The 11,369-nt window shown below is 47.1% G+C and overlaps 1 long non-coding RNA gene across 1 annotated transcript; it reads right to left on the bottom strand.

Moving 5' to 3' along the window:
- Window positions 1-2,363: 2,363 nt before the first annotated feature.
- Window positions 2,364-9,408, bottom strand: LOC135274593 (uncharacterized). The gene is made up of 3 exons (XR_010342380.1): window positions 9,245-9,408; window positions 6,907-7,054; window positions 2,364-2,688 (listed from the first exon to the last, which is right to left on the bottom strand). It is a non-coding gene; the product is annotated as an uncharacterized LOC135274593 (long non-coding RNA).
- Window positions 9,409-11,369: the final 1,961 nt, after the last annotated feature.

Here is an 11,369-nt window from a genome sequence, read left to right as displayed (position 1 = left end):
GGAGAAATGTCGTCACCCCCTTAATTCCTTTTCCCAGGTCAGGAATTACAAAACCATGCATCCTTCCTCCCTTCCTTCTTCCCTTCCCTCATGTCATGAATCTTTTATTGATCCCTTAATTGAGAAGTTTCCATGATCAAAAGACAGGAAACTCTGCCCTCAAGGAACCAACACTTCCAAGTTAAAATAGGCAATGAACAGCCTGGGCAACATAGTGAGACCCATCTCTAAAAAACAACCAAAAAACAAAAATTAGCCAGATGCGGTGGCACGCACCTGTTGTCCCAGAGCCTCAGGGGGTTGAGGTAGAAGGATCACTTGAGCTCAGAGGGTCAAGGCTGCAGTGAGCTGAGATGGCGCCCCTGCACTCCAGCCTGGGCAGCAGAGCAAGACGCTGTCTCAAAAATAGAACAAAAATAGGTGACAAGCGTTTTGTTTTGTTTTGTTTGTTTTTGTTTGCTTGTTTTTGAGATGGAGTCTCACTCTGTCACCAGGCTGGAGTGCGGTGGTGCAATCTCGGCTCACTGCAACCTCCACATCTTGGGTTCAATTGATTCTCCTGTGTCAGTCTCCCAAGTAGCTGGGATCACAGGCGCCTGCCACCACACCCAGCTAATTTCTTGTATTTTTAGTAGAGACGGGGTTTCACCGTGTTAGCCAGGATGGTCTCGATCTCCTGACCTCGTGATCTGCCCACCTCAGCCTCCCAAAGTGCTGGGATTACAGGCGTGAGCCACTGCACCCAGCCAACAAGTGTATATATTTTTAAAGCCAATAAGATGATAGGCTAGAACTCTAGCTGTATCCAGATGATCAGCAATGGAGGCACTGAGGTCCGGGAGCTGACGATTAGTCTTATTTTTTAATTTTTAAAAATTATTTTTATTTTTTTTGTTTGTGAAAAAATGTCCTCTCCTCCTCAGGGAAGCAGACCAGCAGCCATTCATTCCCCTAGACCCGGTGCCAGAGATAAGAGAGAGACTCCCCTGTATTACCCAGGACACCAAAATGTCCTGCCCCAGGGACCCGCCCCCCATCATCCAGGTCTTCTGTCTTAAGGGCAGACCCCATGACCACTGATGCCTTTACCTACCTTTCTTTCTTTCTCTTTCTTTCTTTCTCTCTCTTTCTTTTTCTTTCTCTTTCTTTCTTTCTTTTCCTTTCTCTCTCTCTTTCTCTTTCTTTCTTTCTTCTTTCTTTTTCTCTCTCTCTTTCAGATGGAGTCTCGCTCTGTCACCCAGGCTGGAGTGCAGTGGTGTGATCTCCGCTCACTGCAACCTCCACCTCCTGAGTTCAAGTGATTCTCCTGCGTCAGCCTCCCAAGTAGCTGGGACTACAGGTGCCCACCACCATGCACAGCTAATTCTTGTATATTTAGTAGAGATAGGGTGTCACTATGTTGGCCAGGATGGTCTCGAACTCCTGATCTCATGATCCACTCGCTTCGGCCTCCCAAAGTGCTGGGATTCAGGTGTGAGACATTGTGCTCGGCCACCTTTATCTTTCAACCAGGGAGCTGCTGTGTTTGCAGGGTGTGAACCGAGCTTAGATGCGTCAGGTGGGCACCCGCAGATGTGCTCACGAAGCTTCCCCGTGGTGCAAGGTGGAAGCTAGTGTGGGAAGCAGGAAGGCTGGAGAACCACAGGGGCTGGCTCTCCCCAGCCATCACCTTCCAGCACGATACTCTAACAGTCACAATTCCGATGTCAAACCTGGCTTCCAGGTCCTCGGAAAGCGGTATCTGTCAACGTAAGGAAGATAGAGTCTGTTTTACTTAACAGCTGGTTAGCTCAATGTATAACTTTTTTGCTTTCTCTCTCTCTTTTTTTTTGAGATGGAATCTCACTCTGTTGCCCAGGCTGGAGTGCAGTGGCGCAATCTTGACTCACTGCAACCTCCGCCTCCCAGGTTCAAGCAATTCTCCTGCCTTAGCCTCCCAAGGAGTAGCTGGGATTACAGGCACACGCCACCACGCCCAGCTATTTTCTTCTTCCTTTCTCTCCTTCCTTCCTTCCTTCCTTCCTTCCCCCTTCCCTCCTTCCCTCCTTCCCTCTTTCCTTCCTTCCTTTTTTGTATTTTTAGTAGAGATGGGGTTACACCATGTTGTCCAGGATGGTCTCAAACTCCTGACCTCAGGTGATCCACCTGCCTTGGCCTCCCAAAGTGCTGGGATTACAGGTGTGAGCCACCACACCCGGCCTCAATGTGTAACTTTTAGATATTCAGACTCATGGGATGCCTTCATTTGTCCTCTGGATCCTGCCAGGATGGGACCAGCAGAGTCTAGGGGGTGGGGAGAGGATTGTATGAGGAATGTCTGGAGAAAAACAACTTCCAAGTCCCTGCCAGCAGGATGGTCGGGGCAGCCGGGAATGTGTCGAATGGAGCCAGGGTAGCGGATACTATGGGTCCCAGAGGAGGCCTGAGACAGGGCTGAGGGAGAAGGTCTCCCCAAGGGACTGGGTGTGAATTGGCCCTTAATATGGTGCAGACAGGTCTAGTGCTGAACAGTGATGTGTCACCTCCTTGCACGTCACAGCCACCTCTCTCATTTTGGAGTGAGTCAGCTGAGCTCCAGAGAGGTTATGTAGTTTCCTCAAGGTCACACAGGTGGTTGGTGGTGAAGCTGAGTTTCAGGTCTGTGGGACTTGGGAAGGCATGCTCTGCTCTGTTCCCCAGAAAGATGTTCTAGAAGGAAAAGCAGAGTTCATATAAACACAGGGGTGGTGCTGTGGAAGGGGCCAAGCAAAGGCTGGGGCGGATGAAGGGCAGAGCAGATTTGGGTGGGGGTGGAATGAATCCCCCAGGACACCGAAGCAGCTCCCGGGTGGGGAATCTTGGAGGACGGTGATGGTGGAGCGAGAGGAAACTGACCCCTGAGGGTCAGCAGAGGAGGCAGCGTCTCAGTCTGGCCTCTCCCCGCCGTCTGGCCAGTAGAATGATCTTTCTGAAGTGCAAGCCTGGTGTCGCTCCTCCCTCACTCACGAATCTGTAGCGGCTCCCCTGTTCCTGGCCTCGAGCCTGAGCTCTGCCCCCTGGTGCTGTCACCTGGATCCCTGTCCTGGCTGCTTCTGCACACACAGCTGCTGCGGCCCCAGGAGTCAGCCAGGAGGTCTGCCTATTGCCCGGCCTGTCTCTGTCCAGCCTGTGGAGGTTGGCTCCCCGGAGCAAAGCAGCACTAAGTGTCTGCAGGAAATGGGACAGTGCTGTTGGGGGAAGAGCCTCAAAGCCCCGAGGGGACCCCAGCTCTTGGCCTTGTGTGACCCCCTCAAGTCTTCACCTCCTCTCAATCTGCAGCCAAGGAGACGGAGTGGGCCCACCTGATCCTCTGCCTGGCACCAGGAAGGTCCTTGCGTGCATGTGTGGACACAGCCACTTGAACATCCCAGCTGTCCACAGGGCCCAAGGCTTCGAGTAGGAAGCAAAGCACCCCGGGCTCCCAGCCAGGACCCTGCAGGGCTGGGCCCCAGTCATCCTCCCCTGCCCAAAATTGCCCTCCGTCCCCACAGCCCCTGGGGAAAGGGGACTCACCAGGGTCAGCCCGGTCCTGGCAGGAGTCCCCAGGTCCCCTCCTGGCTCACGGCTGAACTTCGAGAGCCAGAGCTGGGGCAGGGCTGGCAAGAGCCCTCACTGCCTCCCACTCTAAAGCCACCTACCTGGGCACTAAGGAGGGAGAATTAGCACAGGCCCCTGCTCACTTCGCCCCGCCCTGCCCCACCCTGTCCCCATTTGCCTGGCCCAGACACGGCTGCCTTGAATGTCCTCCCTGAGTCTCCTTGGCTCTGCGGCTCCCGCCACCCACAGCACACTTCCCGCCTCTCCCTTCGGCGCTGCTTCCTGCACACACCCACTTCTGTGGCCCAGCGTCTGGATCTAACCTGACATTTCTTCTCAAATGCCAGCTGACTGCAGCCCCTGCTATGCGTGTGCATGTGCATATGTAAGTGTGTGCATGTATAAGAATGTGTGTGCATGTTCTGTGTACACGTGTGTACACGTGTGTGTATGTGCAAGACTGTACATGCATGAGAATGTGTGTATATCCAGTGCATTACACATATGTGCACATGTGTGTGCCTGAGGATGTGTGGGTGTGCATATCTGCTACGGCGTGTGCCCACATGGGCACATATGTGCATACAGGGTGTGTGGTGGGGAAGGGGCTGACACCACCTCAGTCACACCTTTCCTTTTTTTCTTTTTTTCCTTCTTTTGTTTTCTGAGATGGAGTCTTACTCTGTCGCCCAGGCTGGAGTGCAGTGGCGTGATCTCAGCTCACTGCAACCTCCGCCTCCCAGGTTCAAATGATTCTCCTGCCTCAGCCTCTCAAGTAGCTGGGACTACAGGTGTGTGCCATCACGCCTAGCTAATTTTTATATTTTTTAGTAGAGAGGGGGTTTCACCATGTTGGCCAGGCTGGTCTTGAACTCCTGACCTCAGCTGATCCTCCCGCCTTGGCTTCCCAAAGAGCTGGGATTACAGGTGTGAGTCACCGCACCTGGCCAGTAACACCTTTACTTCCAAGGCCTCTCCCCTAGGGACTGGAACTCATTTGCCCCATAGTCCTTGGGGCACCCGGGGCCCTGGCCTGTGACTGAGTTCTGTGGCTGCGGGGACCCTCTTGTCCTCACCCCTTCAGCCCCACTGAGCCCCGGGACGGAGCAAGGCTGCACTCTCAGGCAGGACCCTGCCTCGCAGCCTACCCTCTTACTTGGATAGGGGCTCAAGGGTCTCCCCAGCAGGCAGGCTTGCTTTGGGACCCAGAGTCTGGGCCTGAAAGCAACTTCTCAGTCCCCAGCCAGGGACCCCTGCCTTCCCTACCGCAGTTGCCACCAGCCAGAGAAGAAAGTCAGGACCCACTGAATCAGATGGTAACTTCTGGCAAGAGCCTGACATGACGGCCACAGTGTGGCGGTGGCTGGGGCTGGGCTGAACCTCAGAGGTTCCCGGGGAGGCACGCTCTTCTTAGCCTGTTCCTGGCATGTCCCGAAGACCCACAAGGGGCAACTCTTCTATTGGAGTGGCAGAAACAACCTGATTCTGGCTTTGGGCCTAGCCGAGGGTGGTCAAGGTGCCATTGGGGTCCCCCAGCTTCAGTCCTCACCTCCCTAAATCCAAGGCGCACCCTCCAACTCTGTCTCTTCCGGTCGGCTGTGAGTATCCTATGTGCCAGGTCACCTCTGGGTCCCCAGCTCAGGCCAGGTGCAAAGCAGACGAATCACTGCAAATGAATCACTAGCACATGGCGGGACATTCACAATGGGGCCGCGGCTTCTTCCCTGACGCTGGCACATGGCGGGACATTCATAATTGGGGCGTGGCTTCTTCCCTGACGCTGGCACAGGGCGGGACATTCGTGATGGGGGCGTGACTTCTTCCCTGACACTGGCACATGGCGGGACATTCACGATGGGAGCGTGGCTTCTTCCCTGACGCTGGCACATGGCGGGACATTCGTGATGGGGGCGCGGCTTCTTCCCTGACGCTGGCACAGGGCGGGACATTCACGATGGGAGCGTGGCTTCTTCCCTGACGCTGGCACATGGCGGGACATTCTTGATGGGGGCGTGGCTTCTTCCCTGACCCTAAGAGGCCATATTGGAGGTTATGGGCAGGGGCGGGTGTGAGCCAAGACTGGCCTACATCAGAACAGAAGCCCCCTCTCCACTCCACCCCTCCACACCTGCAGTTCTCACCACCCCCGAGGTTTCTGGAAAACCTCTCTCCCAGACCAGCTTTATGGATTATAAAAAAAGAATTTCATGAGGTTTTCAATTAATTGAATTCCAGGGAGATTTATTTCCAATGTTATTAATAAATTCGAATGCTACCTATAACTTTCAATTGCCAGTTAATTAGCTTGAAATCGGTGCATTGTAAAAGGCAAATTAAATACTTTTCCAGGCAGGGGCTGGCAAATTTAATGAGCCGGTATGTCCCGAGGGAGACGGCAGGGCTCACACATCCCATCAAATACTCTTGCCATCAGCAGATGAGAGTGTGATCTGGGTGAGTGATAACTAACTGAACCTCTGCGTCCTCATCTGTAAAAAGGGATCACAGAACCTGTCTTCAGAACCCTCAGATACCTGGAGTTGATGCTGTTTTTTGTTCATGGACAAATACAATGAAGGGGGCCCTATGGTAGTTAACTTTTTGTGTCAACTTGACTGGGCCATGGGGTGCCCAGACATTTGGTCAAACACACCTGCTCTGCCCAGCCCAGGTCAATTCATCTGGTCAGTCTACAGGGGAGTGGGGACAGGCCAGCATCTGCCTCCTTCTGAGTAGAGAACAAGGATGGCAGTGAGGACATCAGGGAAGACCACGGGGCCCACTGGAGGGAAGAGAGTCCTCCCCTAGGAAGGGACAAAGCTGAGGAGTCTGAGGATGAAGGATAAATCAGGGCAAATCGGGGAGGCACTAGCACGTGCAAAGGCCCAGTGGTGTGTGAAGGGGAAATTGTTAGAAATGCTCTAGGGCGGGGCCAGCAGGGGAAATATGATAATGTGGGCTTATTGCAAGGCTACAGGTATCTCAGGGGACCCCAAGGACAGGGGCTGGAGTCAGAACAGGCCCCAGGAGAGCAGTACTGGATCTGAGTTAGTCCCGGGGCCTCAGTGGCAGCAGGAGATTACTGATTCCCACAGGTTCTGCCTGCTGCCTCTTTGTCCCTCTTCCTGGGGCAATGTGTCATTTTGTCTCGGTCTCATAGCATCAGCCTGCTCATGACTTCTGCTTCTTCTGATGTCTTGCCATGACCTCTCGCTAGCTGTCCTCCAGCAGCAGACAGCTCTGCAGTGACCCAATATTCAAACTGGGTGTCAAGCACCTTCATTGTCTACCCAGGGACCCAGCACACAGGCTTCCTGGGGCCTCTCTAAAGGTAGAGTTCTCAGGCAGCACCTGGTGCTGTAACAAATATCTCATTGACCTGGAGGCAACATTTCTCACAGCTCTAAGGGCTGGAAAGTCCGAGATCAAGCTGCCAGCAGATCTGGTTCCTGGTGAGGGCTCTCTTTCTGGTTTGCAGACTGCCGCCTCCTTGCTGCATCTTCACATGATAGGGAGAGAAAGAGGAAGCAAACTCTGTTGTGTCTCTTCTTAAAGAACAATAATCCAATTTTGAGGGCCTCACCCTCATGAGCTCATATAAACCTAATCACCTTTCAAAGGCCCCACCTCCAAATATCATTACACTGGGGATTCAGGCTTCAACATATGAATTTTAGGGGCATGTAAACAAGTGGTCTACAGAATAGTATGCCTTGTCCTTGTAGGCAGACAAGGACAAACTTCAGTCTGGTCTCCCCCAGGCCTGGACACAGATACCTGATAAGGAAGGAGGATTCCAGGGAACTAAAGTCAGAAGCCTCAGAGAGCAGGAAGCATGGGTTTTGTGGCCTGTTGATGGCAGAAGCTTCGATCCAAGTAGGAGAAGGCAGGCTTAGGGTCTCCAGCTAGGCTCTTGCTGGGCAAACACTGCAGTCTCTACTTTGTTTATATCAGAGCTGCATTTTCAAACATAACCATCCCACACCCACTCTCCAGCTATTCAAGGACTTCGATGACATTCCTCTAGTTTCTCAGGATGTAACAGCAGCAAATCACTGTGCACTTTCTCACTTGCTGCCTGTGGTTCCCCATGCCACAACTACCTGGAAGGCCCATATTGGGCATGAAAGGATTTTTGCCTTAATTTTTATTCTGCCTTGTAGCTATAAAGGGAGCATTTTTCTTTCCTTTCTTTTCTTTTTTTTTCAAGACAAAACCAAAAGGTGCATCTTAATTAGGAAAGATGTGCAGTGAGATCAGACTGAACTCTGCCAGGCACCAGCCCTCCACTTTGTGTGCACGGTGCTTTTAATGCAGCCCTGTTGCCATGGCGATTACCATGTCTCAGCTTACTGAGGTGGCATTGCAGACCTGTGGGGAAGAAACAGATTATTCAATAAATGATGCTGGGACATTTGGTTAGCGATTTGCAGGGAAATAAAATTAGCTATTTTCTTCACATCATACATTAACATAAATTCCAGAGGATTTAAAGAAGTAAATGTAAGAAAGGGAAATCATTAAAAAGCAAACAAATGTTCGATCTTGGGGGTACATCAAGACACTTTAAACCTAAAAGTAGCAGAAAAATATAGCAAAGATTAAGGTAGAATTTAATAAATAAGATCTAAATCTTTTTGTTTTAAAAAGCATTTAGTTTAATTTATTGGGAAACTACAAACAAGAATAAAATGGTTGCAAGAAATATGACAAAAGATTAATGCCTCTAATATGTAAAAAGTAATCACAAATCAATAAAAATAAACATTCCAATAGAAAAATAGTGAATGCAAAGTGCTCAAAAGATGAAATAAAAATATGTAATAAAATATTTCAAAATATTCAGCTTCATTGATCAAAGAAATGCTCATTAAAACATCAATGAGATTTTTCTCCTATAGATTATCAAAGAATGTTTAAATATAATTATGGCACTCAATCTCATTGAGTAAAGTAGGAAAATAGAGCATCGCACAAGTGAAAGTACAAATTGGTATAAAATTTCTAGGAAAAAAATTAACTTTATGCCATAAGAGGTTTTAAAATGTTCACACAATTAAGCTGATAATTTCACTCCAAAGATATCCTAACACGATGTCCATGATTGAAGCTAAAAATGTAAATGTGATAATATTCATTGTAAGTATTTAATAGAAGTTTATAACTTACTAGAACACTTGGGCATGGTCAAATAAATTATGCTACATAAATATGATGAAAGATTGTGCAGCCATTAAAATAATCTTTTGGAAATACGTCTATGACATAACGGTAAGTGGGAAATAGTGTGCCAATTGGGGTTCTTAGATGCCAGCAATAGAAACTCACTTTAGCTGTCTGGATAAAGCAGAATTCACTGGAGGAAAATTATAGGGCTTGGAATCAACAGGAACATAGAAGAACTAAACTGAGAAAGAAAGAAAAATTGAAAAAGAATCAGAGGAAGAGTGAGAAACAGAAGAAATGTAGAGAGAAAGAAGAACAAGGGAAAGAACAAAGGAAGGAAGGGAAGGAGTAAAAAGACAGAACAAGGCAAACACCTATCAACAACTGTACTTACGGCACCAACGTAGATATGCGGCATGATCCCAAGCCAAGGTGGAACTGGCTATTCAGAAATATCGAATTCACCCTGGAACCCTTACACCATACCATGTTTTCTTCTTACTCACACAAAGTAAGTACATACCAGGTTGGGCAGCTTTTCCCCATCCTGTAGCTCAGCCGTTGGAGAACGTAGCCTCTGAGATTGTCACAACAGGGATGACTGGGATGGAGGAGGCTCCGTGGGAGTGATGCTGTGATGCTGTCATTTCTGTTCACAGTCCATTGGTCGGCACTAGTCATATGGCCCCCAACCTCACTGCAATGGGGACTGGGATAAAGAAGGCAGTGAGTCGGTTGAGGCTCCCATATGAAACACATGGTATACTTAATTTAGGATAATCTGAGGAAGATTTAATTTCAAGGAGACTATTTTTAAAGGTGTGGGTGGGCTGCAGAAGAGCCAGAAGGGAGACTGTGATGTGCTAGGGCTATTAACAGTATTAACAGCCCAAAGGGACGGGGGTCAGATTGGATTTTCAAAACCTCAACTATATGCTGTTTATAAGAAGCACGTTTTGAATAAAAGAACGCTATAAAAGATTTGAAGCATACAGCTATCCAGCTTCACCCAATGGACAATATATAGAACACACCTACCAATTGTATCATATGTGCTTTCTGAAAGTACACATAGAACATTTTCCGAAATAGACCATATGTCTAGCCATAAATCAGTCTCAACAAGTTTCAAATGATCAAAATAATAAAATATGTTTTCTGACTACATTGAAGTCAAACTAGAAATTAATACCAAAAATATTAGAAAATACCTCAAACCATTGGAAATAATCCATACTCTTTTAGATAATTCAATATGTCAAAGAAGAAATCACAACAGAAATTATAAGTTAATGGAAATAAAAACATGACATACAAAATTTGTTGGATGTAGTTAGTGCAGCTCTCAGAGGGAAATTTACAACTCTAAATGAATATGTTAGAAAAGCAAAAAGGTAGAAAATGAATGATCTGTGCTTCACACTCAAGAAGCTAGAGGAAAAACAACATATTCAGAGAAGGGAGAAGGAAAAATAAAGGCAATAATAAAAATAATGGTAAAAATGAATACAATCAAAAGCAAATGTATAGAGAAAATTTAAAAGCCACACGTTGACACATGAGATTAAGATTAACCAAACTGATAAATACTTAGCAGGCTGGATCAAGAAAAAGAAAGGAGAAAACACAAATTAGCCATGGCAGGAGACATCACTACAGATCCCAAAGACTTTAACAATATAGTAAAAGGATATTGTCAACAGCTTTATGCCAAGAGTTTAAAAATTTAGATAAAATGGATAAATTCATTGAAAAACACAATTTATTAAAATTGTCATAAAAATAAAAAATCTATATACTTTTATATCTGCTAAAGAAATTGAATTCATAATTAGAAACATTCCCACAAAGAAAACATTCCCAGCCTCAGATTACTTAACAGATGAATTCTACTAAACATTCAAGGAGAAAATAGACAAACTCATAGAGACAGACAGTAGATTAGTGGTTGCCAAGGGCTGGGGGGTATTTGCCTATTCTAGACATGTCGTATAAATGGAATCATACAATATGTAGCCTTTTGTGTCTGGATTCTTTCATTTAGCATATTTTAAAGATTCACCCATGTTAAAAAAACTAATAAATAAAACTTTATTCATTTTTGTGGCTGCATGATATTCCACCATATAGATAAACCAGATTTTGTTTATCCATTCCTCGGTTGATTGACATTTGGCTTCTTTCTACTTTTTGGCTATTGTGAATAATGCTACTATGTACATTTTTGTACAAGTTTTTGTGTTGACACGTTTTTGCTTCTCAGGGATATGCATCTTAGAGTGGAATGGCAGGGTTATTTGGTAACTCTCTGTTTAGCTTTTTGAAACACTGTCAAACTGTTTTCCAAAGTGGCCGCACCGTTTTGCAATTCCACTGTCAATGTATGAGGACCTCAACTTCTCTATGTTCTCATCAACGCTTGTTATTGTGTCTTTAAATTCTAGGCAAACTAGTAACCGTGAAGTGGTAGGTCACTCTTTTGGTCTGCATTTTCCTAATGACTAAGAATACTGAGCATCTTTTCATGGCTTATTGGTCATTGTATATCTTTGAAGAAATGTCTCTTAAAGTCCTTTCCTACACAACACACCCCTACCTCCCACCATATTAAAAAAAAGTAAACTCAAAATAGATTATAGACCTAAATG

This window comes from Aotus nancymaae, unplaced genomic scaffold (assembly GCF_030222135.1).
Source record: "Aotus nancymaae isolate 86718 unplaced genomic scaffold, 86718_ANA_hifiasm-v0.15.2.pri h1tg000012l, whole genome shotgun sequence".
In the NCBI taxonomy this organism is placed as follows: Eukaryota; Metazoa; Chordata; class Mammalia; order Primates; family Aotidae; genus Aotus; species Aotus nancymaae.
This window is presented reverse-complemented; position numbering and strand designations above follow the sequence as displayed.